Raw genomic sequence first — 25,709 nt, 5'->3', positions numbered from 1 at the left:
TCTCATGTCATAATGCGTGTTTATATTTTAAAATGCTGCGGCAGTTCATTATAACGCCCTCTCGATTGCTCAATGTGTGTTTTCGTCCCGCGGGACGCCAATCACGCCCGCAACTCTCGAGGTTAATTAGTCCACGCGTGCAATTATTGCTGTTTCCCCGTGTCTCTCTGTTTTTTTTATTCCAAACTCATTCAAGTGTGCTCCGCAAAAGCTTCTAGCGGGAGAAAGGAATTTAAACGTAAAATTAACGTGAGATTTGATTTTTTTAGGGGCGAAAAAAAACAGGGAATTATTCCAATGGCGGCAAAATAAAATAATTAAACAAAAACTCGTTCCCTGGGGGAGCAAGGGTTGATTTCTACCCTGAAAAATACTCGTTAATTCACCAGTTGCATAAACCCTAAGTGTTCGAAGCCGCCAATTAACAGATGGCGCCACCGTAGACTTTCGATTTTAAGGCACTTCCGCTGCGATTTCAGACTCAATCTAGCTACTGTGCATTCTTCAATTAATTTGCTAATTTTTGACGTGCTGAAAACCAAAATCGGTTCAGCCATTCGCCGTAGAATCGTGAAAAACTATTTTTTGAAATAAAAAAATCTTTTCCAACGTTTCTACGGCGAATGGCTGAACCGATTTTGGTTTTCAGCACGTCAAAAATTAGCAAATTAATTAAAAAAAATGCAAAATAGCTAGATTGAGTCTGAAATCGCAGCGGAAATTCCTTAAAACCGCTTAAAGCAAAATATTTTAAGAAAGTCTGTGGTTGCGCCATCTGTTGGCGGCTTCAATAACTAAGGGTTTATGCAACTGGTCAATTGGAGTCTAATTTAAGCGCTAACAAACTCGTTTTTCTAAATTTAAATTCGAATTTCTCATGATCACGGGAAAATTGGGTCCTAATTTTTTTTCAAATTAAATAAGCTACAATTTGGATATCTCAAAAATAATTTTCGTTTGTTCCCTTCGATGTACAGGAATTTATTTAAATCTTAGATTGAAATTTTAACGACCTAGGAAGCTTGTCAATGTGAAAAGTCGTTGGGCGCTTAATTTAGATAATTTTTGACAAATTATTTATCCATTTTTATCTGATAAAATGTTTTTCAAAGTTGGCCCCTGTAAAATAGGCAATTTTACGAATTTAAGGGTTGAATTTAGGTCCACTAGGGCAGCTGTACACTTCAAGCACGTTTTTGTTTCGTGTGATTGAACAATTTTCACGGTTTTAATTTTTATCGCAATATATGGAGCATATATATAAATCACTAAATCATCTTCGAGCAGATTTCAAGTCAAAATACATATATTTAAAATCGCTTATATTCGTAAATAAATAAATAAAATGTTTTTGTGATTGAAATTTTTATTTAAAAAAGCTTTAAAATATTAAATTCACGATTTTATACAATTTAATATGACTAGTTTCATCATTCAATTTCCTCCTAGCTGACGATTCAGATAAAAAACAAAAACTAGATTAGATTAGATGCGTTGAATTGATATTACCAGTTTCACGCTTGATCGATTGCGATTGCGAGTTATGAAAACACGGTGTAAAAAGCGCGATGTGCATTAAACTTGGCAGCACCCGCACACACATACACGTGTTCTTTGAACAGATGCATTCACACACAAACAAACAAACAAACAATCGCATCAGCATCAGCGCAAAGAGCAAAAATAACGTGTAATTTTTTGCCGCCAAGCCGCGCAGAGCTAGAGCAATTTGTTCCGATGCATTTCTATGTGAGTGCGAGCAAACAGCAAATTGTGTGAGATGAAAAACCGGCTTGATGCAGTCAGACGGAAATTACTCTTGCAATATATGTGGCACAAGGGAAGTGAAAAAAATTAGAGAAAATGGGTTTAGGATTGAATTTTAGATAAAGAAATGTAGAATCTAATTAAAATCGTTATTTTTTCAAATTTAATTTTAATATCCAGTAAAAGAGTGCGTTGTAATCGTTCTAGAGAGTAAAATACCAAAATGGCGGGAAAATTTAAACATGAAGGCGTGGCACGGTGGATTTAACGCTTGAAATTTAAAAAGGGGCGTGGCAGGATTGATTTACAGCGGGAAAATTGCAAATAATAACGTTTTTTTCAAGACAATTTCTAAGAAATCCAAGAAAAATATTAAAGAATTTAAAAATTAAATAAAAAAATGTCCAAAATTTGGTCCGATTTTAATAAATAATAAATTTTAATGCCTTTTTCACTCGGCCTAAGCGCGGGAGTGACAAATTTCTAAACTAAAAATGCTAAAAATTGCAGAAATGTGCCTGACGAAGTCAAAAATTATAAAGGGCGCGAAGAGAGCTTTCTTGTTAAGTCCCTTTGCCGCAATTCCTGGTTAAAATTTAATTTTCGGAATAGTTAACAGATTATAAAATATTATAATCGCGGGTAGTTTTAAAAAAAGGGGCGTGGCACGGGGAGAGCTTAGCTTAGAATTTAAAAAGGGGGCGTGGCAGATTTGATTTGCAGCTGGAAAATCTCAAAATGCAATATTTTCGAATAAATCGAAGCAATAAATTTACGAATTTTAAATTTAAATCAAATAAAAGTCCAGAATACGGTCTGAAAATCATATTACTGAATCCTTCTCAAATCAAAATAAATTTGAATTCCCGTTTGACACGACCCTAGTGTAAATTTCTAAATTACAAGTTGCAGAAATGTGGCCGACGAAGCCAGGAATTAAAAAGGGCGCGAAGAGAGCTTTCTGGTCGAGTCCCTTTTCCGCAATTCCTTGTTATAAATATTCATTTGGCCGCTTTTTCGAGTGCGCCCGCGGCCTGTTCGTTATTCCGTTCTCGTCTCCGCCGCCTCCGCCGCCGCCGCCGCATGTAAAAAGGCTTTGGCATAATTATGCGCGCGGCCGTAATGCAGTTTTATTGCCCGGAAACTATACGTCGCGTGTCTCGCATTTGCACATTCCACGACAGAACAGTGCCTCGCAAACAAAACTATTCTTAAAATTAATCAAGAATTTTTACGTCGCAGATAGGCGTCCTGAAAGCTGGGTGCGGTGACTGCGGTGCGAGAAATCATTCTTTTTATCTCGCGTGGGACCGCGCGTCACTCGTTGTGGGCGAACTCCGCTCTTCGATAACTCGTTCTCCGCTTGGCGTCGTTCATCGGGGGTATAGCTCAGTGGTAGAGCATTCGACTGCAGATCGAAGGGTCCCCGGTTCAAACCCGGGTGCCCCCTCAGCTTTTTGCTCGTACGTGATGACGAAATTATATTTGATTTTAGTGAATTTCATTAACGGGCACAATTTTCAACTTTTTTAGAGCAATATTTTGGTTATTTTTCCTTCCGTCCAACCGTGAATAAAAAAATTAGATTATACGGATAACTATTTTATTTAATTTATGATTTATTGATTTACATCACAGAATTGATGGATATCAGGTTGAAAAAATGAAAGAATTATCTCTAATTGTAAGGGTTAAAGCAGATAAAAATTGGAACTCCATTGTCAATTTTAACGCATGCGCGTGATCTAATAGAACGTGTGTAGTGTAAGCAAACATTTATTGCAAATTCTACGGCTTTCCTGTACTTATTCCAATTTTTAAATGGGTTGACATTAGGTGATTTCGCAGATCCCTCTTGGTCGTAATTCACTGACAATTGCAATTGGCACATTAAAAGTCGAGCTTAAACAAATTGTGTTTCAGTGCGAGGTGATTTTTCAAATAATAAGTGGAATAGAAACTCTTTGGGCAATGGGCACAGTGCTTCAAAATGGCTGGGTTGTGCTTCCTGTTAGAATGCTGTTTCAACATTTTGGCACTTTTGTAGTACATTTTGCAGGGTTCACACTTGAATCCGAGAGCTTTGTGCTCCAAACCACCCCATTCGCGACTTCCGTGTTTTCTTTTCATGTGGTAAACAAGCAAAGAAGGCTTTTGAAAGCTATTTGGACACTTGGAACATTTGAACAAAGTTTCTCTGCACTTTTTCAGGTGCGATTGGTATAAACCTGAACATTGAAATTGTTTTTTACAGCGAGCACAGTTAAACATTCTAATGTGTCTAGTGAAATAACCAACAGAAACATCGAATGTACAAAATTTGCAGCATTTGATTACATGCTTGAAATTCATATGATCTGCCAAACTATTCTTCGTTGAGAACATTTCACCGCATTTGTCACACTTGAATGGCTTATCTTTTTTGTGTTTTCTAGCAACATGTGTTTTTAGATGAAATCTGTTTCTTGTTTTGTGGTCGCAATATTCACAATCAATCAATTTTGCATCTTCGATTTTATGAAGAGAGTTAAAGTGAGCCTTCATTTCGATATCAGTTTTGAAAAACGAAACGCAGCCTATTAAAGCGCACTTGACTGGAAATTCGCGATGGACGTTACGAATATGCTTATTATAACTTTGATTTCCAGTAAAGTCCTTTTTACAAAAATCGCATTTGAATATTTTCAGTTCTCTCGGTTTCTCATGCACTTCCTCGTTGTGTTTTTTTCTTTCCTCGATTGTGTGGAAATATGTGGCACAACGTTGGTTTTCACATCTGATAGCTTCTTTGTGTGTTCTCTTCACATGCTGTGACAAAAGGTTCGAATATGAATATAGTTTACCACAGTAGAGACATTTTTTCTTTTGTGAACGAATAATGGATTCTGTTTCAGATTCCAATTCTGCCCCATCCTTTTCGTTATCATCTTCCTCACTTTCGTGCTGATCAACTTCTTCCAATTGCACCCAACATTGCTCAACATTTCCTTCTATAAAATGCACAGTTAATAAAAAAAATAATTAATTAATTTCATTTTTACCGAAGTAATGTTTCCGCAGCTCTTTCGCTGCATCGTCAAAATCCAAATTCCTGGGCCACCAAACCAAATCCTCGTCGGACATTCCATCAAATTTCCACAAAAACCTGAGGGAAAATTCGTTAAATACAAAAAATTCTTGAAATTCCTTCGAGAAACTCACTCGGCTTGCCAGGCGCAAAAGTAGCAAATCTGGTCGTGATCCTCGACTTCCTCGGCCAACTCATGTCCACAGACGTTGAGAAACCACTCCTGCAGTTTTTCCTTGTCCACGTGGACAGCAAAGATAACGCCGTCCGCCGTCGGACACTCGCAAATCAAGCACAACGCCTTTTGAAGCGACATGTCTAACAGACTACCTGAACCTGAATGGAAGATGGAAGGTTCCAGGTGGCTTGGCGATCGAAGCGTCACTCTCAGGGTGAATCAAGTAGTTAAAAAATATTCAAATTATTTTTGCGCCTAATTTAATCCTTCATTAAATATTAATTTAAAATGTTATTTATTCCTTTTATTTGTAATTGGAAAAACCTCTGAGATAGCCTGTTTTTGGGGCAATTTGGTCTGTATTTTAAACAGCAGCAGATTTATTTTAATTATTTTACCATGCGTTATTTCACTACATTTTTTACTGGTTATTTTGTTTTTAAAGAAAATTCAATTAAATCTTTGCTCAGATGATACACGCATACGTGAATGATTTAGAAGCAGTTGAATACTAATTAATTAGACTCAATTAATAAATAAATTTACAGATACTATATTGTTGGGACTCAGCATTGCTTTCCTATTGGAAAAGCCCTCTCCACTGCTGCACTGTTCAGATGACCCAGGGCAAGAAATTTTTAAAGAGGCCCCTTTGCATCTAGATTAGCACACTGTTCTTCCTCATAATTATTTAATTATATAATATATTGTACAGTTTGAAGAAACACATACCACTAGAAAGCAACACATTTTTCAGAACCCTTTGCCACCCAACTTCGTTAAGTGAGATTTCACCGTTTTAGGCTTTTGGTTTTGCCCAAATTTATTTAAAACGTATAAGTTTTGGAATCCCCAAATGGTCAAGTCATTGTAAAGAGCGCCTTCAGGTTACAACTGTCGAATATAGTCTTTGATTGGAGGAAATTATATCTATATTAGGACTCGCGGTGGGTGGATTCTACCGCGTGTGAGTTCCGCATTCCAAAGATTTAAAGAGCACGCGTAATTTATAGCAAAAAAATGGTAAATTCTTCATCTTCACACTCAAGACTTTTTATTTATATATAATAGAGGTCACACGTGGAAAGCCACTCATTTTTTATGATCCCAAAACGATCTGATGCCCAGAAATAAATTGTTTCAAAATTAATGCTAGTAGCTATTATTTTTATTTAATTATTAAACATTGATATTACATAATGATGAATTTCAGGCTGAAAAAAATATAAACAATTATCTTACAGAGAGGAACTATATCAGCATGTATAGTATAAACAATCGTTTTCAACAAATTTTCCAATTTTACTGCTAATCGATTTTTATATGTATTGCTATTAGATGTCTGTGGAGAACACGCTATTTTTGCATTCGCCACATTCAAATTCAAGTTAAAACAAATTGTGTTTCCTGGCGAGATGGCTTTTCAAATAATAAGTGGAAACGAAACTCTTTGGGCAGTGGGCACAGTGCTTCAAGTTGGCTTCGTTGTGCATCCTGTTCAAATGCCATTTCAAAATTATTGAACTTTTGTAGTACCTTTTGCAGGGTTCACATTTGAAATCAAGAGCTTTGTGCTCCAAGCCACGCCAATCGTGATTTCCATGTTCTCTTTTAATGTGCAAATTAAGCAAATAAGACCACTGAAAGCTCTTTGGACACTTGGAACATTTGAACAAAGATTCTCTGCACTTTTTCAGATGCGATTGGAACAAACCAGAACACTGGATCTGGCTTTTGCATCGAGTACATTTAAATTTTTGAATGTGTCTAGTGAAATAACCGATAAAAACATCTAATGTACAAATTTTGCAGCGTTTGAATATATGCTTTAAACTGATATGATTTGACAAACTACTCTTCGTTGAGAACATTTCTCCGCAATTGTCGCACTTGAATGGCTTTTCTGTTCTGTGTTTTCTGGCAACATGTGCCTGTAGAACATATTTATTTTTTGTTTTGTAGTCGCAATGTTCACAATCAATCATTTTTGCTTTATCGTGAAGAGAGTTAAAGTGTGCTCTCATTTCGAAATCAGTTTTGAAAAACGAGGCGCAGCCACGAAAAGCGCATTTGACTGGAAATTCACGATGGACCCTACGAACATGTTTGTTGAAATTATTGCTTAAACTGAAATCCTTGCTACAAAAATAGCATTTGAATATTTTCAGTTCTCTCGGTTTTTCATGCATTTCTTCATTGTGTTCTTCCCTTTCCTCGATTGTGTGAAAATATGTGGCACAATTATGGTTTTCACACCTGATAGCATCTTTGTGAGTTTTCTTCACGTGCCTTCTCAAAGTCAGCGATAGTTTAAATAGTTTACAACAGTAGTGACATTTTTTCTTTTGTGAACGAATAATGGATTCTGTTTCAGATTCCAATTCTGCTCCATCCTTTTCGATCTCACCTTCTTCACTCTCGGGCAGATCGACCTCTTCTAATTGAACCCAACATTGCTCTACATTTCCTTCTATAAAATGCACAGTTAAAAAAAATAATAATTAAATATAAATATTTACCGAAGTAATGTTTCCGCAGCTCTTTTGCTGCATCGTCAAAATCCAAATTCCTGGGCCACCAAACCAAATTCTCGTCCGACATTCCATCGAATTTCCAGATGAACCTTAGGGAAAATTCCTTAAATACATGAAATTCCTGACTTTCCTGAGAGAAACTCACTCGGCTTGCCAGGCGCAAAAGTAGCAAATTGTGTCCTCGTCCTTGATTTGTTCGGCCAACTCGTATCCACACACCTTGAGAAGCCAAGTCTTCAGCTTTTCCTTGTCCAAGTGGACAGCGAAGATAACGCCGTCCGCTGTCGGACACTCGCAGATCAAGCACAACGCCCTTTGCAACGACATTTCAGAAAGACCACCTGAACCTGAATGAAAGATGGAAGCTTCCAGGTGGCTACAGGTGATCGAAGCGCCACACAAAGGGTGAATCAAGTGGTAATAAGACATTCAAATGATTATCGCGCCTATTTTGTTCTTAGATTAAATTTTAAAATGAGAAGAATAAATATTGTTAATTTTAATTTGATAAAATTCAAAGGTACACTCTGTTCTTACAATTATTAGTAATGTTAATTTGTTTTTTAAGGAAAAACAATTTCTTTTTTAGATCCTATAACGATTGCAGTAAAAATCTGTATTGATTTTTTATTAAATAGAGTAATTTTATTATTTAAATTACTGAAACCTTCATTCAAATGAAATTTTATCATATCAATCAACAGCAGAAAAACATATTGGAAATATAAATTGAGTAGTTTCTTGACTCTGGGCATATTTTTTATTTTATATTTAAAACTTAAAAAATATTCCTCAAGGACATTAATAATCATAAGACGTTCCCAGAAATTCATTCTTTTGGTCTCAGTAAAGCTTTCCTCTTGAACAAACTTCCGTCTGCTCTGCTCACAATTAGATGAGCGTATACCAGGATTTCAAGGCAAACATCTATAATCTATATGCAGCTTTTTTGCTCCTTTGCAGATTTCTGGTCACGTGGGCAGTTGCCGTGAATGTGGCAAAGTTGCGCCAGCCGCCGGTCAAAAAGGGGGAATAATTGAAAAGTGCAGGAGAAATAAGTTTCTTCGTGCCCTTTTGACCTGTTAAAGCGCTATGAAACTTATTGTTGAAAATACTGTCGGCCGCCGGAGAAAATGGCCTGCCGCCGCTGCTGGGTGAAAATTAAGCTAAGCCGGTCACGCCAGCCAAAGCCACCACCTTAAATCTCGTGGCTGATTGTGAGACCTCTATAATTTAATCATTTCAAAATTTTATTATATACAATTTAGACGGTGCTATACGATATTCAGTTTAATTCAAATGGCTTGAAATTGAATTATCAATTTATGTTCCAACATTAACATGTTGCTCAGAAAAAAATCAGCTTTAAACTATCACTCTTTTTTAACGAATATCTTTATTTAATTAACATTTATTTACATTACAAATGAAAAGGGTTTCAGGTAGAGGAAAAAATAGAAATTATTATCTCTCAAAGAGGAATTAGCAGCATATACAACGTGGTGAAATCATATGCAACAAAATCTGCAATTTCTCAATCGACTTTTATATTTATACCCCCAAAGATGTCTGCGATGAACCCCCTTGGAAATAAAATGTTTTTTGCAATCATCACATTCAAATTCAAGTTAAAACAAATTGTGTTTAATTGCGAGATGGCTTTTCAAATTAAAAAGGGAATAGAAACTCTTTGGACAGTGCGCACAGTGCTTCAATTTGGCTTCGTTGTGTATCCTGTTACGATGCTGTTTCAAGAGTTTCGCACTTTTGTAGTACCTTTTGCAGAGATCACATTTGAACCCGAGAGCTTTGTGCTCCAAGCCACGCCATTCGCGATTTCCATGTTTTCTTTTCATGTGGTACACAAGCAGATAAGGCATTTGAAAGCTCTTAGGACACTTGGAACATTTGAACAAAGTTTCTCTGCACATTTTCAGGTGCGATTGATACAAGCCTGAGCACAGAAACTCGTTTTTACAACGAATACAGGACGGCTTTCTGATGTGATTAGCGAAATAACCAACAGATACATCTAATTTACAAATTTTGCAGCGTTTGAATACATGCTTGAAACTCATATGATCTGCCAAACTATTCTTCGTTGAGAACATTTCATCGCATTCGTGACACTTGAATGGCTTTTCTGTTCTGTGTTTTCTGGCAACATGTTTTTGTAAATCAGATTTATTTTTTGTATTGTATTCGCAATATTCACAATCAATCATTTTTGCATCTTCGATTTTGTGAAGAGAGTCAAAGTGAGCCTTCATTTCGATATCAGTTTTGAAAAACGAAACGCAGCCTATTAAAGCGCACTTGACTGGAAATTCGCGGTGGACGTTACGAATATGCTTATTATAACTTTGATTTCCAGTAAAGTCCTTTTTACAAAAATCGCATTTGAATATTTTCAGTTCTCTCGGTTTTTCATGCACTTCCTCGTTGTGTTTTTTCCTTTCCTCAATTGTGTGAAAATATGTGGCACAACGAGGGTTTTCACACCTGATGGCGTTTTTGTGAGTTTTCTTCACGTGGGTTGCTAAATTCCGCGGTTGTTTAAATAGTTTACAACAGTAGTGACATTTTATCTTTTGTGAACGAATAATGGATTCTGTTTCAGATTCCAATTCTGCCCCATCCTTTTCGATTTCACCTTCTTCACTTTCGGGCTCATCAACTTCTTCCAATTGCACCCAACATTGCTCAACATTTCCTTCTATAAAATGCACAGTTAATAAAAAAATAATCAATTAATTTCATTTTTACCGAAGTAATGTTTCCGCAGCTCTTTCGCTGCTTCGTCAAAATCCAAATTCCGTGGCCACCAAACCAAAGACTCATCAGACATTCCAGTGAATTTCCAAAGAAACCTTAAAGAAGAAAATTCGTTAAATACAAGAAATTCCTGAATTCCTGCGAGAAACTCACTCGGCTTGCCAGGCGCAAAAGTAGCAAATTGTGTCCTCGTCTTTTACTTGATCGGCCAATTCGAATCCACAGACGTTGAGAAACCACTCCTGCAGCCTCTCTTTGTCCACGTGGACAGCAAAGATAACGCCGTCCGCCGTCGGACACTCGCAAATCAAGCACAACGCCTTTTGAAGCGACATGTCTAGCAGACTACCTGAACCTGAATGGAAGATGGAAGGTTCCAGGTGACTTGGCGATCGAAGCGCCACTCTCAGGGTGAATCAAGTAGTTAAAAGATGTTCAAATTATTTTTGCACCTAATTTGATCCTTGATTAAATATTCATTTAATATGTTATTTTTTCCTTTTATTTGTAATTGGAAAAACCTCTGAGATAGCCTGTTTTTGGGGCAATTTTGTATATATTTTAAACATCAGCAGATTTATTTTAATTATTTTACCATGCGTTATTTCACTAAATTTTTCACTGGTTATTTTTTTAAAGAAAATTCAATTAAATCTTTGCTCAGATGATACACGCATACGTGAATGTTTTAGAAGCAGTTGAATACTAATTAATTAGACTCAGTTAATAAATAAATTTACAGATACTATATTGTTGGGACTCAGCATTGCTTTCCTAATGGAAAAGCTCTCTCCACTGCTGCACTGTTCAGATGACCCAGGGCAAGAAATTTTGAAAGAGGCCCCTTTGCATCTAGATTAGCACACTGTTCTTCCTCATAATTATTTAATCATATAATATATTTTACATTGTAAAGAAACAAATATACCACTAGAAAGCAACACTTTTTTCAGAACCATTTGCCACCCAAGATCGTTAAGTGCGATTTCGCCGTTTTAGGCTTTTGTTTTTGCCCAAATTTATTTAAACGTGTGAGTTGGAATCCCCAAATGGTCAAGTCACTGTAAAGAGCGCCTTCAGGTTACAACTGTCGAATATATACTCTTTATTTGGAGGATATCATAATAAAGTTGGAGATCAATTATATCTATTAGGACTCGCGGTGGGTGGATTCTACAGTGTGTGAGTTCCGAAATCCAGAGAATTAAAGAGCACGCGTAATTTATAGCAAAAAATGGCAAATTCTTCATCTTCACGCTCAAGACTTTTTATTTTTTATATAATAGAGATCACACGTAGAAAGCCACTCATTTGATGGTCCCAAAACGATCTGATGCCCAGATTAATTGTTTCAAAATTAACACTAGTTGTTATTATTTTTATTTAATTAAACATTGACATGACATAATGATGAATTTCAGGCTGAAAAAAATATAAACAATTATCTTACAGAGAGGAACTATATCAGCATGCATCGCATAAACAATCGTTTTCAACAAATTTTCCAATTTTAATGCTAATCGATTTTTATATGTATTGCTATTAGATGTCTGTGGAGAACACGCTGTTTTTGCATTCGCCACATTCAAATTCAAGTTAAAACAAATTGTGTTTCATTGCGAGATGGCTTTTCAAATAATAGGTGGAATAGAAACTCTTTGGGCAATGGGCACAGTGCTTCAAAATGGCTTGGTTGTGTATCCTGTTTGAATGCCGCTTCAAGAGTTTCGCACTTTTGTAGTACCTTTTGCAGGGTTCACACTTGAATCCGAGAGATTTGTGCTCCAAACCACGCCATTCGCGACTTCCATGTTTTCTTTTCATGTGGTACACAAGTAAAGAAGGCATTTTGAAGCTCTTTGGACACTTGGAACATTTCAACAAAGTTTCTCTGCACTTTTTCAGATGCAATTGATACAAGCCTGAACACTGATACTCGTTTTTACAGCGAATGCAGGAGAGCTTTCTAAGGTGATTAGTGAAATATCCAACAGAAACATCTAATGTACAAATTTTGCAGCGTTTGAACGTATGCTTGAAACTCATATGATTTAACAAACTGTTCTTCGTTGAGAACAATTCACCGCATTCGTGACACTTGAATGGCTTTTCTGTTCTGTGTTTTCTAGCAACATGTTTTTGTAGATCATATTTATTTTTTGTTTTGTGGTCGCAATATTCACAATCAATCATTTTTGCTTTATCGTTTTTGTGAAGAGAGTCAAAGTGAGCTCTCATTTCAGTTTTAGTTTTGAAAAACGAGACGCAGCCATGAAAAGCGCACTTGACTGGATATTCACGATGGACCTGACGAACATGTTTGTTTAAATTATTGCTTAAACTGAAATCCTTGCTACAAAAATCGCATTTGAATATTTTCAGTTCTCTCGGTTTTTCATGCACTTCCTCGTTGTGTTTTTCCCTTTCCTCGATTGTGTGAAAATAAGTGGCACAACGAGGGTTTTCACACCTGATAGCATCTTTGTGAGTTTTCTTCACGTGCCTTGTTAAAGTCAGCGATAGTTGAAATAGTTTACAACAGTAGTGACATTTTTTCTTTTGTGAACGAATGATGGATTCTGTTTCAGATTCCAATTCTGCTCCATCCTTTTCGATCTCACCTTCTTCACTTTCGGTCAGATTCACCTCTTCTAATTGCACCCAACATTGCTCAATATTACCCTCTAAAAAATATACATTTAAAAAAAAATAACAAATGTAAATTAATATTTACCGAAGTAATGTTTCCGCAGCTCTTTTGCTGCATCGTCAAAATCCAAATTCCGTGGCCACCAAACCAAATCCTCGTCAGATATTCCATTGAATTTCCAGATGAACCTTAGAAATTCCTTAAATATATGAAATTCCTGGATTTCCTGAGAGAAACTCACTCGGCTTGCCAGGCACAAAAGTAGCAAATTGTGTCCTCATCCTTGATTTGTTCGGCCAATTCGTATCCACAGACATTGAGAAACCAAGTCTTCAGTTTCTCCTTGTCCACGTGGACAGCGTAGATAGCACCGTCCGCCGTCGGACATTCGCAAATCAAGCACAACGCCTTTTGCAACGACATTTCTGACAGACCACCTGAACCTGAATGGAAGAGGGAAGGTTGCAGGTGTTTGTATCGGTGATCGAAGCGCCACTCTTAGAGTGAATCAAGGAATCATAAAATTTTCAAATGATTTCGCGGTTTTTCCCCTTAAAATATAAATTTATATACACGTAGCAATTTTCAAAAAACATTAAATTTCATCGCAGTTTGCAATCAATGAACCAATTATAGTGCGTTTTAAATCAGCAGTGTTGGAAATTCAGATGACCATGCTTTAATCAAATTAAGTGCTTCAGCCGACGTGCGGGAATATACAATTTGCAAAAAAGATGTGCCGGCACTTTCTTACTCGCGGATGCCACTTAGCAGCCTCCGCGTGTGTGCCGTCGGCAAACATTTAAATTCTGCCCATGCAGTCTCTTCTTTTAATTACTCTCTCCCCTTTTTTATTTCACTCGGCTCACGAATTGCACAGAAAGAAAGAGGAAGAAAAAACTTTGAGCTGATTTAATTATTAGTTTTTGGCTAATTTTTTAGACTTTCATCTCTCCTTTTTATTCTTAAATTATTTAGAGCATAAATTTTTTGGTGAAAAACATTTATTATTTATTCCTTTTCAAATTTTTATGCTGAGAGTTATATTCTGAGGTAAATCCTTTAATTTAAATTAATTGAAATAAAATATATCTCAGGTTACTTGCCTAAAATCCTCTTAAGCTACAAACTAATGAATGTTTTTGAATCTTCGCCAGGATATTTAATTTATTCCTTTAAAAATTTCACTAATAAGTCAGATTAAGAGTCTCATGTCCTATTAGAATATTGTAATTAGAGCAGTGAGAGTTAGAAAGGTAGAAACAAAAGTGCTTTTGTCCCAGCGCAAATTAGCACAAGCTTATTTTTCAAGCGCATCCCTTCTTCCTGCTTTTGCGCTTTTCTCTTTTGGCGTGCGAGAGGAAAAGTCGTCGGCGTACTTTACTTTTCTATCCGGATTGCGGAAACACAGGAGTGGAGGAACGAGCACTCGAAATGTGTAAATTTAGCCGGGCAAATCCCCAGCCATCAATTTAATCCCGATCTCGCGTGCCCTTTCCCACACCGACGCCGAAGAGAGAGAGAAAAAAACATTCGCTCTTGCTCCGACAAACACGTCGAATTCAGCAGCCGACTTTTTTACTTTATCGCGAGGAAAATCGGTCTGACTTTATGCACTGGGGAAAAATTATCGATTCTGCGCTGATCGGCTAAATTCTACACGGTGGACTTTCGCTAAATCACTCTGGAAATGCGAAAAAAATTTTATTTTAACCTTTTTTAAGGGTTTAGAATGAAGGAATAATTTTTCTATACAGAACAAAAGGGTTAAAGAGCTGAAAAATCGTGTTTTTTTAATTTGGAAGAATTTCTACCTTCGGAACATGCTTTCTTGAGGGCAAATAAGACCTTCAGAACAGGAAAATATCGAACCCTGGCGTCAGGGTAGTCTCCGAGTGATGGATAATATTTATTCCCATGTAAGCAGCCATTTTTGGAAAGCCTGACGGGCTCTGTATTGGTTCCAGTAGTGAGATCTGCACAGAATATGTTCAATTTTACCCTTTGGAAGCCATCAGGGTGCTCAGAAGGGACATTTAAGGCCCATTCTGGCTAAAAAAGTTGATTTATTTGTTGAAGTTCGTCTCTGACGAAGTTTCTGAGCCCACCAATCGATTCCTGAGGGTCGAATTAGGTAAAGTAGATATTTTTTCCGTTAAAAAAGTGCAGCGCGACGTGCGAACTTTTTTCCCGCCAAAACAATATTAACGTATTTGCGAGAATTGCGCATGCGTCAGAGCTGGCTGGATGTGACAAAGAAGTCATTCGTACAGGTGGTCTCTCTGCTAGTGTTCAAATCAGCTCTCACGCATGCGCACTTCTCGCAATTACGTTCACATTGTTTTGGCGGGAAAAAAGTTCGCACGTCGCGCTGCACTTTTTGGTCGAAAAAAACATCCACTATAACTAATTCGACCCTCAGGAATCGATTGGTGGGCTCAGAAACCTCGTCAAATACGGTCTTAATTTTTTAAATTTTTATAGAAACTCACTTGTCGCCACAATTAATAAGAAAATGTTAACCTTTAGTAGAAGAAAATAATAATTTTCGATCAGCATCGGTGAAGAAGGAACGCAAACAAAATGCATCAGAAAAATTAGATGTGCTCGCACACACAGTGAGCAAAATTGCTTGTTTACTTCAATTTCCTCAAAGAGGAGATCGAGGGAGGCTGCGTATGTATCTTTTTGAGTGTGTTTGCGTCGGAGGAAGCAGCAGGGTGCGTGCAATTTCCTCGCGTCGCCTCGATCCTGCCGCCGCTGTGTCAAAGTGCAATATCTTTGCGGATTTGGCAGGCAAAGGAGGCAGGGAGAAACAGCATTTCTCCGAGCGCGCGGATTAAGGCACATAATCTTGATGGCCATATTCGCCGGCCGGCCGGGCCAGTCAATATATTTCAGCCTCTCTTTCGGCCCCGGCAGAGGGATTACGCACCTTTGAAGAGACCTCTGCTGCTCCGAGGCCAATCAGGATTACACGCCACGGCCCTGCCAGGATAATCTTCGCCTCCGCAGCCAGAGTGAGAGAGTGAGGGTTTTTCTCTTGGTCAAAAGTCGCGAATTTAATGGAAAAATACGCCGGATTGACCTCTTAACGGGAGACCATGTTAATTCCTTTAATGGCTCTGTTTTTGGACTTCAAAAATAGTTTTTTAGCTCTCCAACAGGAGTCTCTGAGATTAAAATTAATTTTATTTTAGATACTGGCGTCCGGGTTGCAATCTGCGTTGGTTCCCGCTGGTCAGAAGTCAATATGGCGTCAAAATAATGGAGTCCAATCAGGAGACAGTCCAGCGGCCAATCAGAAGCGTCGCAAAAGAGGCGTGCTGACCTAATAATTTCATTCCCGTGAATTTTATTACATTTCCTACAACCTGATGTGCCATCTTAACGCCAATTACCGGGCTAATCAGCTGTTAATAAAAAAAATAACAATGAAAATATTAGTCAGCATGAATAATTGTCCCATTTTGAAGCTGCGCAGTAAACGTGTGCGCATCCTATGCATGCGCAGTATGTTTAGATCGCTTCTTCATCTCACAGGGAGGCTGAAACTTCTCTTTGCGCATGCGTGACCTAAATTAAAACCTTCTGCGCAGTCGTAATTCCCACCGGGGGCCGGGTTGCGATCTGTGTTGGTTTTCCCGCCAGTAGGAATTCAATATGGCGTCGAAATAATGGAGGCCAATCAGGAGATGGTCCAGCGGCCAATCAGAAGCGTCAAAAAAGAGGCGTGCCGACCTAATAATTTAATTTCCGCTTATTCGTTACAATTCCGTCAGCCTGATGTGCCATCTAACGGTTTATTCGCCAATTACCGAGCTAATCAGCTGTTAGGAAAGAAATAACAACAAAAATAGTCATTTTTTCAAGTTTGTAGCTTTCCCGCCGTTTTCTACCAGACGCCATATTTGCGCATCACGTGAATCCGGCCTCCGGTGAACAACACAAAACGTTTCCGTTTAGACTGTTTAGAGAGATCCAATAACAAAAAGTTTCCTCATCATTCTGTATCGAAAACATTTACCCAGACTTCAAAACAAACGCAATTTCCTCTCGAACCAACTTTTTCACTAAATTCATTCAACAAGTTCGTTCGTCTTTTTATTATTCCATTTTTCGTTTGAAGGAAAGTCGTTATCAGTCTCATTTCCGAGATTTCTTAAGCACAAAAAGACGCACTTTGGGGCCCAGGGGTGGCGGCGGCGGCAAATGAGCCGTGCGATGAAATATTACTCTAATCTCGCGAGTGAAGATATTAAAAGAGCGCGTCCAGGTGTCAATTTGCTGCTGATGAAATTCGCAGCCATTAATTTCGCCGGGCGAGCGAGCAAAAGCGAGCGAGGGGCCAGCTCATGGGAAATTAAATAGAGCTATATAGAGCGCGCGCGGTGCTGATGATTTAGCAGATTAGCCCCCGCACCCCACCCGCACCCCACGAAGAGGCTGTGTGTGTGTATAATAATAACAATGCAACACAGACTCCGCAAGTCGCACTCGCCCTCTCGCTTAACAATAAATCTGACCGACGAGCGAGTATACGCATCGAGTTTCAAGCTCCGAACGAACGGACGCCCACGACGACAGCTGCTCCGCTCGTGCGGCTTAATTAAATCTAATGTTTTCTCACCCCGCGCGCACTAACGCGCAAAAGGCTCGTGTTTCGCTTTTCCTCCAAGCTGTGGTTTTCCCGGATTGATTTTTCTTAATATTTAAGAATTAAATTAATTAACCTGCCACGCCCCTTATTTTACTCCCTGTGTTCGAGTAAATGAGTTAGGAGACATTTAAAATGTTGTTCTTAAAGAGGAAACTGTAAAATCGTGGAAAATCCTTGTTGCCAATGCATGGAATGATCCCTTAGAATTCATTTGAAGCCGAAAGGGACCTAATTAGCCGTGTAAATATTTTAGAAAAGTGGCTCAAATGGGGATGACTGTCTCCTTACTTGAAATCTGATTTTATTTCCTAGCAAAAAGTTTCCTTATGCTGTTTGGACGAGCGAGGAATCGAAATTTGCCGAGAAAATGTGGTCAAGCGCTGGAAATTGTTATTATTTTACTAACAAAATGTTGAGAGTGACTGTGAAGATAGTTTTATTCCGAAAGCAACTGCTTTTGTTAGGGTCGACAGTGTGTTTTTTTCCGGCCGGACGAACGCAAATGTTGTGCTGCTCTTGCAAAAGCACCTCGCTAATTGACCGGGGCAGTAAACTCGACGCGAATCGTAATTTGCAGAGTTGTGCGAAAAAAACAGAAGCGTGACGAGAGAGAGAACTTTTTGCTCATTTGCTCTACGAGGAGCGAGGAGCGAGTCGTTATTGCGGACCATGAGACGAATGGAGGTTGCTCCAGCAAACAATTTAAATGAAAGTTTGCTCGCGGAAAAGAGGGAATATAGTATTAGTTTATTTCCATAAATTACGAGTTTTTAATTTTTTTAATTATTTCTAAGACCCCTTTTAGCTCATAATTCACCAGTTGCATAAACCCTAAGTGTTCGAAGCCACCAATTAACAGATGGCGCCACCGTAGACTTTCGATTTTAAGGCACTTTCGCTGCGATTTAAGACTCAATCGAGCTACTGTGCATTGTTCAATTAATTTGATAATTTTTGACGTGCTGAAAACCAAAATCGGTTCAGCCAATCGCCGTAGAATCGTGAAAAACTATTTTTTGAAATAAAATTATCTTTTCCAACGTTTCTACGGCGAATGGCTGAACCGATTTTGGTTTTCAGCACGTCAAACAAAAGCAAATTAATTAGAAAAAGTAAACTAGCTGGATTGAGTCTGAAATCGCAGCGGAAATGCCTTAAAATCGCTTAAAACAAAATTTTTAAGAAAGTCTGTGGTTGCGCCATCCGTTGGTGGCTTTAATAACTAAGGGTTAATGCAACTGGTCAATTAGTTGATTTTTTCTGCATATTTTAATTTTAACAAAATTTTTTAACGACCTGTTCCATTTTATTTTCCGTTTGAAGAGTTTCCATAAAGCTAAAGTGAAACAATCTCGTGCGGCAGCGGTGCTGCTGAATAGAATATATCTGGAAACTGGCTTCATTCGGCGTCTCTCATCCCTCTCCCTCTCTCTCACTCACCCCATAGCAGAGTGCAGGGGGTGCGGCACAAAAGGCAAAAGTTTGGGTGGCACGACAGGCTCGGAGCACTTGTAGTTCACGCAAAACGTGTGCGCCTTGTTTCGCCGCTCTCGCAAAGTCGTGAGAGATGTTTAGCAGATAATAAGGGCGACAAACTTTTCATTGTCGGCCGGGTTCATAAGCGGCCAACTTGGTGTATAGTTGGTCGCCCGCTCGCACCAAACCAACCCCCAAACCGACCTCCCCGCACGCGCGCCCTCTACTGCACAGCAGAAACAAGTTTGACGCAACAGATCGAGGAGTCGGACACTCGCCCTCGGGCCGTGTTTTTTGCTCCTGCTCCTCGATCCCCCCAGATCGAAAATTATTGTTTGCAAGGAGACAGCAGGAGATCCGCGGTCTCTAACTTTTCGTAAAGGGGATTCTACAAACCTGTCGGATATATATGAGAGCCGATTTTAAGGAAAAAAATTGATTTTAACATAGTCTTTTATTCATTTTAAAGATATTTAATAGATAAACACTGTTTTCTACAGCTTTTTACCCAAATTTTCTTGTTCTTTGGTTGTTTTTTTAAAAGTATATGAGACTTCAGTAAAATTCAAATGGTTACATAGTTAAATTCAGGTTTAATTTCAACTTTTTTAAAGATCATTTCCAGGTCAAATAGGAAAATTTCATTTTAATGGACAACCTTTCTATTTTTTATTTAAAAAAATGCCTATTACATTAAAAAACGGGACTATCTACTGAACATAAAGCCTTTTAGCCTTCTAATTTAAGGCGTCTAAATTATGGGATTGAAATCCGATAAAATGTGCAAATATCGGCCCAACTTGTGATTTTTAATTTCTGATGGGTGTTTATGCTCAAAAACATTTTATTTCACTCTTTGGCCTGCATTTTCCAATAGATTCAGCTCTACAATAATTAATTTTAAATTCTCCAGTTGCATAAACCGTAAGTGTTCGAAGCCGCCAACAGATGGCGCCACCGTAGACTTTCGATTTTAAGGCACTTCCGCTGCGATTTCAGACTCAATCTAGCTACCGTGCATTCTTCAATTAATTTGCTATTTTTTGACGTGCTGAAAACCAAAATCGGTTCAGCCAATCGCCGTAGAATCGTGAAAAACTATTTTTTGAAATAAAAAAATCTTTTCCAACGTTTCTACGGCGAATGGCTGAACCGATTTTGGTTTTCAGCACGTCAAAATATAGCAAATTAATTAAAGAAAAGCAAAATAGCTAGATTAAGTCTGAAATCGCAGCGGAAATGCCTTAAAACCGCTTAAAACAAAAATTTTAAGAAAGTCTGTGGTTGCGCCATCTGTTGGCGGCTTCAAACACTAAGGGTTTATGCAACCGGTCAATTAAATATGTTAGTTGCCGGTAAAAATGATCGATGCATTGTTAGAAATCGTTAAAATCAATTAAATTTTAAAGTGAGAAAATATTTTCGTCAAAATAAATTCTGTTTTACTCAAATTTGCCAAAATCAATTTCAATTAAATTTACACTATTTGCTAATTAGTACGTTCTGATCAAAATCAACTTTCATTTCAAGCCTAGATTGCATTTGCTAAATAGATATTTAATTTCAAAGCATGAAGACCATAGAATTTTTATTCTTTAAATTAAAAAAAATGTATCAAGAAACATACAGCTAATTTTGTAAAAAAAATTTAAATAATACCATCTCATTTCCTTCCAATCAAGCCAATTTCCCTAATTTTAAAAGCAATATTCGGACATTTTCCCGCGTCTCCGTTCAAGGCCTACGGAGCCGATTTTTATTGCTTTGAAGACGAAGGGACGGCGGGCGGCCGGGATAAAAATGTATGTATGCTCTCTTGAAGGATGATGATAATATTTTTCTTTACAACTTTCAATCAAAATGCAAATTACGTCTGCGAGGAGAGAGACGAGCGCAGCCGAGGAGCAGGATATATTCCGTGCATGTGCCATTTTTCTTTTTCTCCGCCGAGCTGCTTATTCGAAATTGTCTCCGCCGCTGCCGGACTGCTGATGCTATCTAAATATCATCATCTTTCGGAAATTAAAACGCGAATAGCATTCGTTCATTTTTTCGCTTCCGCTCCTTTGTCTCGCCAGAGACATAAATTACCCGAGAATATACATACGCCGCCCGGCGGCGACTCGCTGCTCCTTTTAGCATCTTTTCCAGGCACGTCTCCGGATAAGATCGCGGATAAACTCTAGAGACTTTTCTTCCTTTCGCAGAGAAGATGCTCGCCCAAATTGCTGTTTATGTTTTTTGGCCCGAATTATGCAGACAACATCATGCAAATCTCATTTCTTGGAAAATGTAACTTGTTGTTTTTTATTTATTCTCTGCTGAAAACCTCAATCGCTTTAATGAAAAGAACAGAAATGGCTGCTCTGGAAGAATATTAAATCCTTGAAATAATACTCCAAGTTTAAAGTAATGTGTTTAATTTATAATATTTTAAAATCGGCCATTATCTGTTTATTATTTTTGTTTGCGCAGAATTTTTTGTTTTAAATTTAACACCGGGGGCCGGATTCTTGCGACGCGCAGATATGACGTCTGGTAGAGTACGGCGGGAAAGTTACAAACATAAAATAAACAGCAAATTGGTGAATCGACCCTTAAATGGCACATCAGGCTTATGGAAATGTAACAAAATACGCGGGAATGAAATTATTAGTCCGGCACGCCTCTTTTTCGACGCTTCTGATTGGCCGCTGGACTGTCTCCTGATTGGCCTCTATTAATACGACGCCATATTGACTTCTGACCGGCAAGAACCAAACACAGATTGCAACCCGGCCCCCGGTGGGGATTACGACTGCGCAGAAGTTTTTAAATTGGGTCACACATGCGCAGTGATGAGTTTCAGCCTCCCTGAGAGATGAAAAAGCGATCTAAACATACTGCGCATGCTTAAGATGCGCACAAGGCAACTGCGCAGCTTCAAAATCGGTGAACTTTTCATGCTGACAGATATTTTTGTTGTTATTTCTTTACTAACAGCTGATTAGCCCGGTAATTGGCGTTAAGATGGCACATCAGGCTAATAGAAATGTAACAAAATACGCGGGAATGAAATTATTAGGGTGGCACGCCTCTTTTTCAACGCTTCTGATTGGCCGTTGGTCCGTCTCCTGAATAGCCGCCATTATTTCGACTTCTGACCAGCGATTATCAACACCTGAGTGATTTTTTTATGTTTCTACCGCGATTATAGCTAAACCGATTTGCTTAAATTTGTTTGTAGAAGTTTTCCTCGCATAAAACGATAATAATCAAATTATAAAATCACTCAGAAACAGACGCACGCACGCAGAATGGAATATAAAAGGTGGGCAAATTTAATTTCCGCACGAGGCCGCAGGGTCGAAGTTTAATTCACACATACAGCTCGAATTTCCTCAGCACGCGCGCATACCGAGTGTGCGAGTGTGCGTGTGGGAGGCAAAAGCAAGGCGCAAATAAGTTTTGCGACGCCTTCGGGCCTTCGGGGCCGAGGCGAGAAGCGAGAATAGACAACAAGGCCAATTTGCAGCGCGTGCTCGAATGATAATATCGCGTTTCCGCGCGCGCACGCCGTAATAATTCTCGCGTTGCTCCAATTAGTTGTCTCCCTGGCGCGCGTTCTCGCATATTATGTATTCGTCGTTGTTGCCGCCGTTGCCGCCGCCGCCGCTCTGATTAGTCAAACAAACTTATCTGCTGTTGAAACAGCGCCCGCCGACTCGATTCTATGCTCTCACCTGAAACAAAACAGAGCACACACGAATTCAGTATACAAACAACGCATTCGCACAAATAGTTGGTAGCACACATCACACGTACGCTAAATGTTGGTTTGAATTGTGGTGTGAAACTCCAAATGAGAATTTGGTCCAATTAGTCTGATTATATACCTGCACTTGTGGGGGTTTATACCTTTTTTATTAATTTTAAAATTATTTTACAAGGGTAATTATATTATAGACGGTCTTTGACGAAGTTTCTGAGCTCACCAATCGATTCCTGAGGGTCGAATTAGGTATAGAGGATGTTTTTTCCATCCAAAAAGCCCAGCGCGACGTGCGAACTTTTTTCCCGCCAAAACAATTTGAACGTATTTGCGAGAGCTGCGCATGCGTGAGAGCTGGTTTGAGCACTTGCAGAGAGACCGCCTGTTCGAATGACTTCTTTTTGTCAGTTCCAGCCAGTTCTGACGCATGCGCAGTCCTCGCAAATACGTTCATATAGTTTTGGCGGGAAAAAAGTTCGCACGTTGCGCTTGACTTTGAGGTTGGAAAAATGTCCACTTAAACTAATTCGACCCTCAGGAATCGATTGGTGAGCTCAGAAACCTCGTCAAAGGTCCGACGGTCTTTAAAAATTAGTTCTGGAGAGTTTTAAAAGTCAGCAATGGCATGAAAATTTGTAAATGCCACAAAAATGACAGCTTAGAGCCATTTCGTAATCATTACAGATTTAAATTTCATGCAAATTTGTTTCGAAAGAGTCCAAATATGATAAATTTGTCTGAGGAAACAAAATTAGCGAGTTGGAAAGCTTTCGCAACCCTCCCAAATCCGACGTGGGCGCCAGTCAGCCGAGCACTCGACCCAAAACATCGCTCGGATTCTCGAATCTATACAAATAATTTTTATAATTGACGCTCTGCATCAATCCACTTTAATTAATCAAAAATATAACCGGCAGCAATTTGTTCAAGCAGGGAAACAAACACAATTTAGAGAAGAGATTTCTAAGCCGCCGCCGACGTCGAGCGCTGCACTCTTTTGCTTTCTGGCTGTTTAGTGTTTAGTTTGCGAAGCTGAGCCGTGTTTTCGGGGCAGCCGCAAGAAGGGCTGCGGCTTTGTCGGCGGCGGGTCGTTGTGCGTGTGTGTGTGTGTGTGAGCCAAAAGCAGTCGGTTGGTCGGTCGGATCGGTTTGAGGGGCAGCCAAAGTTTTTGGCCGCCCGAGAGCCGCCCGCCTTCGGAACGGACGGGCGCAGGAAATAGGCCTCAGTCAGTCAGTCAGTCAGTCAGCCAGTCAGCCAGCCGCTTGAGTGGCGTGCAGGAAATGGACTCTAAGATGCGACGACGACATTACGCATCTTGCCTTGCGGCTCCAACTTTATGCCTAACGACCATCCGCGAGCGCAATCGATCCCATTCCGCGCGTTTCCTCAATTATATCTAAAATGATCCGATAATTATAACGAGCTATACAGTCAGTTTCAAGTTTCAAGTTAAAGGCTTGGAATTTATATTTCTATCTAAATTAAAACACTCTGATAGTCGACAAATTGAAACAAAATGGATTTTTGTAAATAAAAAAAAACGGTTTAATAAAGATAGTTTGACGGCTGGGGAAATACCTCCAGCGAATTGTGTCCTAATCCAAGGACTCATGCCAACAGTGTTTATTTCAAACGATTCGAATTATTTTAAATTCGTTAAATTCATTTAAATTTGTTAAAAATTAATATTTTACTAAATTTTTAAATATTTACTAAACTTTTGAAGGAATATTAATGCAAAAATGTCTTTATTTATTTTGTATAACACTTTAAAAAAATGTATTCTTTTATTTTGACATTTAAAAATGTCTAAAATGACATTAAAATATGATCTAATGACAAATACACATTTACCCATGTGCCAATCGGTTCCTGAGGGTCAAAATAGGTCGGTTAAACAATTTTTTCTATTGAAAAATGTGATTTTACGTGCTAGAATAGGCGCAAAACAAAACGCACGTTGTTTTGGCGTGCTGAACCTTTTGGTCACTACTGCGCATGCGCCCCATCTGACGTCACAGCACTCTTAGGAAGCATAGCTGTGACAGCTACAGCTGGGGACCGTAGTGACATCTGCGCGCGCCCAGCAAGAGTAGCGAAGCACACGCAGTTGAAGCAGTCACGTGACTCAATCCCGCCATTTCATTGGCTAAGAGCAGCTACGCGAATTTCTTGCGTCTCCCTCCTCTTATAATACCCCCACTCTAAGGAGTGTGACATGCGCAGCAGATTGCGTGGCTCTGCTTGAAGGAAGTGGAAGGGAGAGAGATGCTTGCTTGCCTGCTCTTAGCCAATGAGATTGCGGGATTGAGTCACGTGACTGCTCATACCCAGCAAGAGCAGTGAAGCTCACGTAGCAGAAGCTTCAAGCAGTCACGTGACTCAATCCCGCCATTTCATTGGCCTAAGAGCTAGTCTCCTCGCTAACTCCCTTCCATACTCCCTCCTAACAGTGCGTGCCTGCTCTTAGCCAATGAGATTGCGGGATTGAGTCACGTGACTGCTGGAACTGCTTCTTTGCTGTGAGCAGATGTCTCTGCCGTCGCCTGCTCTCTCAGCTGCCAATGAAGCATGGCTGTGACGTCATATTGGTGACTCTTGCGCAGTAGCGACCAAAAAATTCATACGTTTTTGCGCGCCATAACAACGTGCGTTTAGCTTTGCGCCTCTTCTCACACGAGTCACACGTCACAAAACAATTTTTCGATCGAAATAATTATTCATACCCTTAGGAAAATTTGTTTTTAGTGGATTTTTAATAAAAAAAATCACTCTTTTCCCCCGCAGAAAGACAAAATCAACCACAATAATTGCCCTGGAGTAGTCAAAAGTGGCGTGGCCGTGCTCGTTT

General features: G+C 39.0%; 1 protein-coding gene and 1 non-coding gene across 2 annotated transcripts in view; one reads left to right on the top strand and one right to left on the bottom strand.

The window, feature by feature from the left end:
• LOC135941856 (voltage-dependent calcium channel gamma-5 subunit-like) overlaps nucleotides 1-25,709 on the bottom strand; it is a 306,279-nt gene that overhangs the window by 37,440 nt on the left and 243,130 nt on the right. The window lies entirely within an intron of this gene.
• Nucleotides 3,146-3,217, top strand: TRNAC-GCA (transfer RNA cysteine (anticodon GCA)). The gene has a single exon. It is a non-coding gene; the product is annotated as a tRNA-Cys (tRNA).

The sequence above is a fragment of the Cloeon dipterum genome, chromosome 4, assembly GCF_949628265.1.
Source record: "Cloeon dipterum chromosome 4, ieCloDipt1.1, whole genome shotgun sequence".
NCBI lineage: Eukaryota > Metazoa > Arthropoda > Insecta > Ephemeroptera > Baetidae > Cloeon > Cloeon dipterum.
Note: the sequence above shows the minus strand (reverse complement) of the source record. Positions and strands in the feature narration are given on the sequence as shown.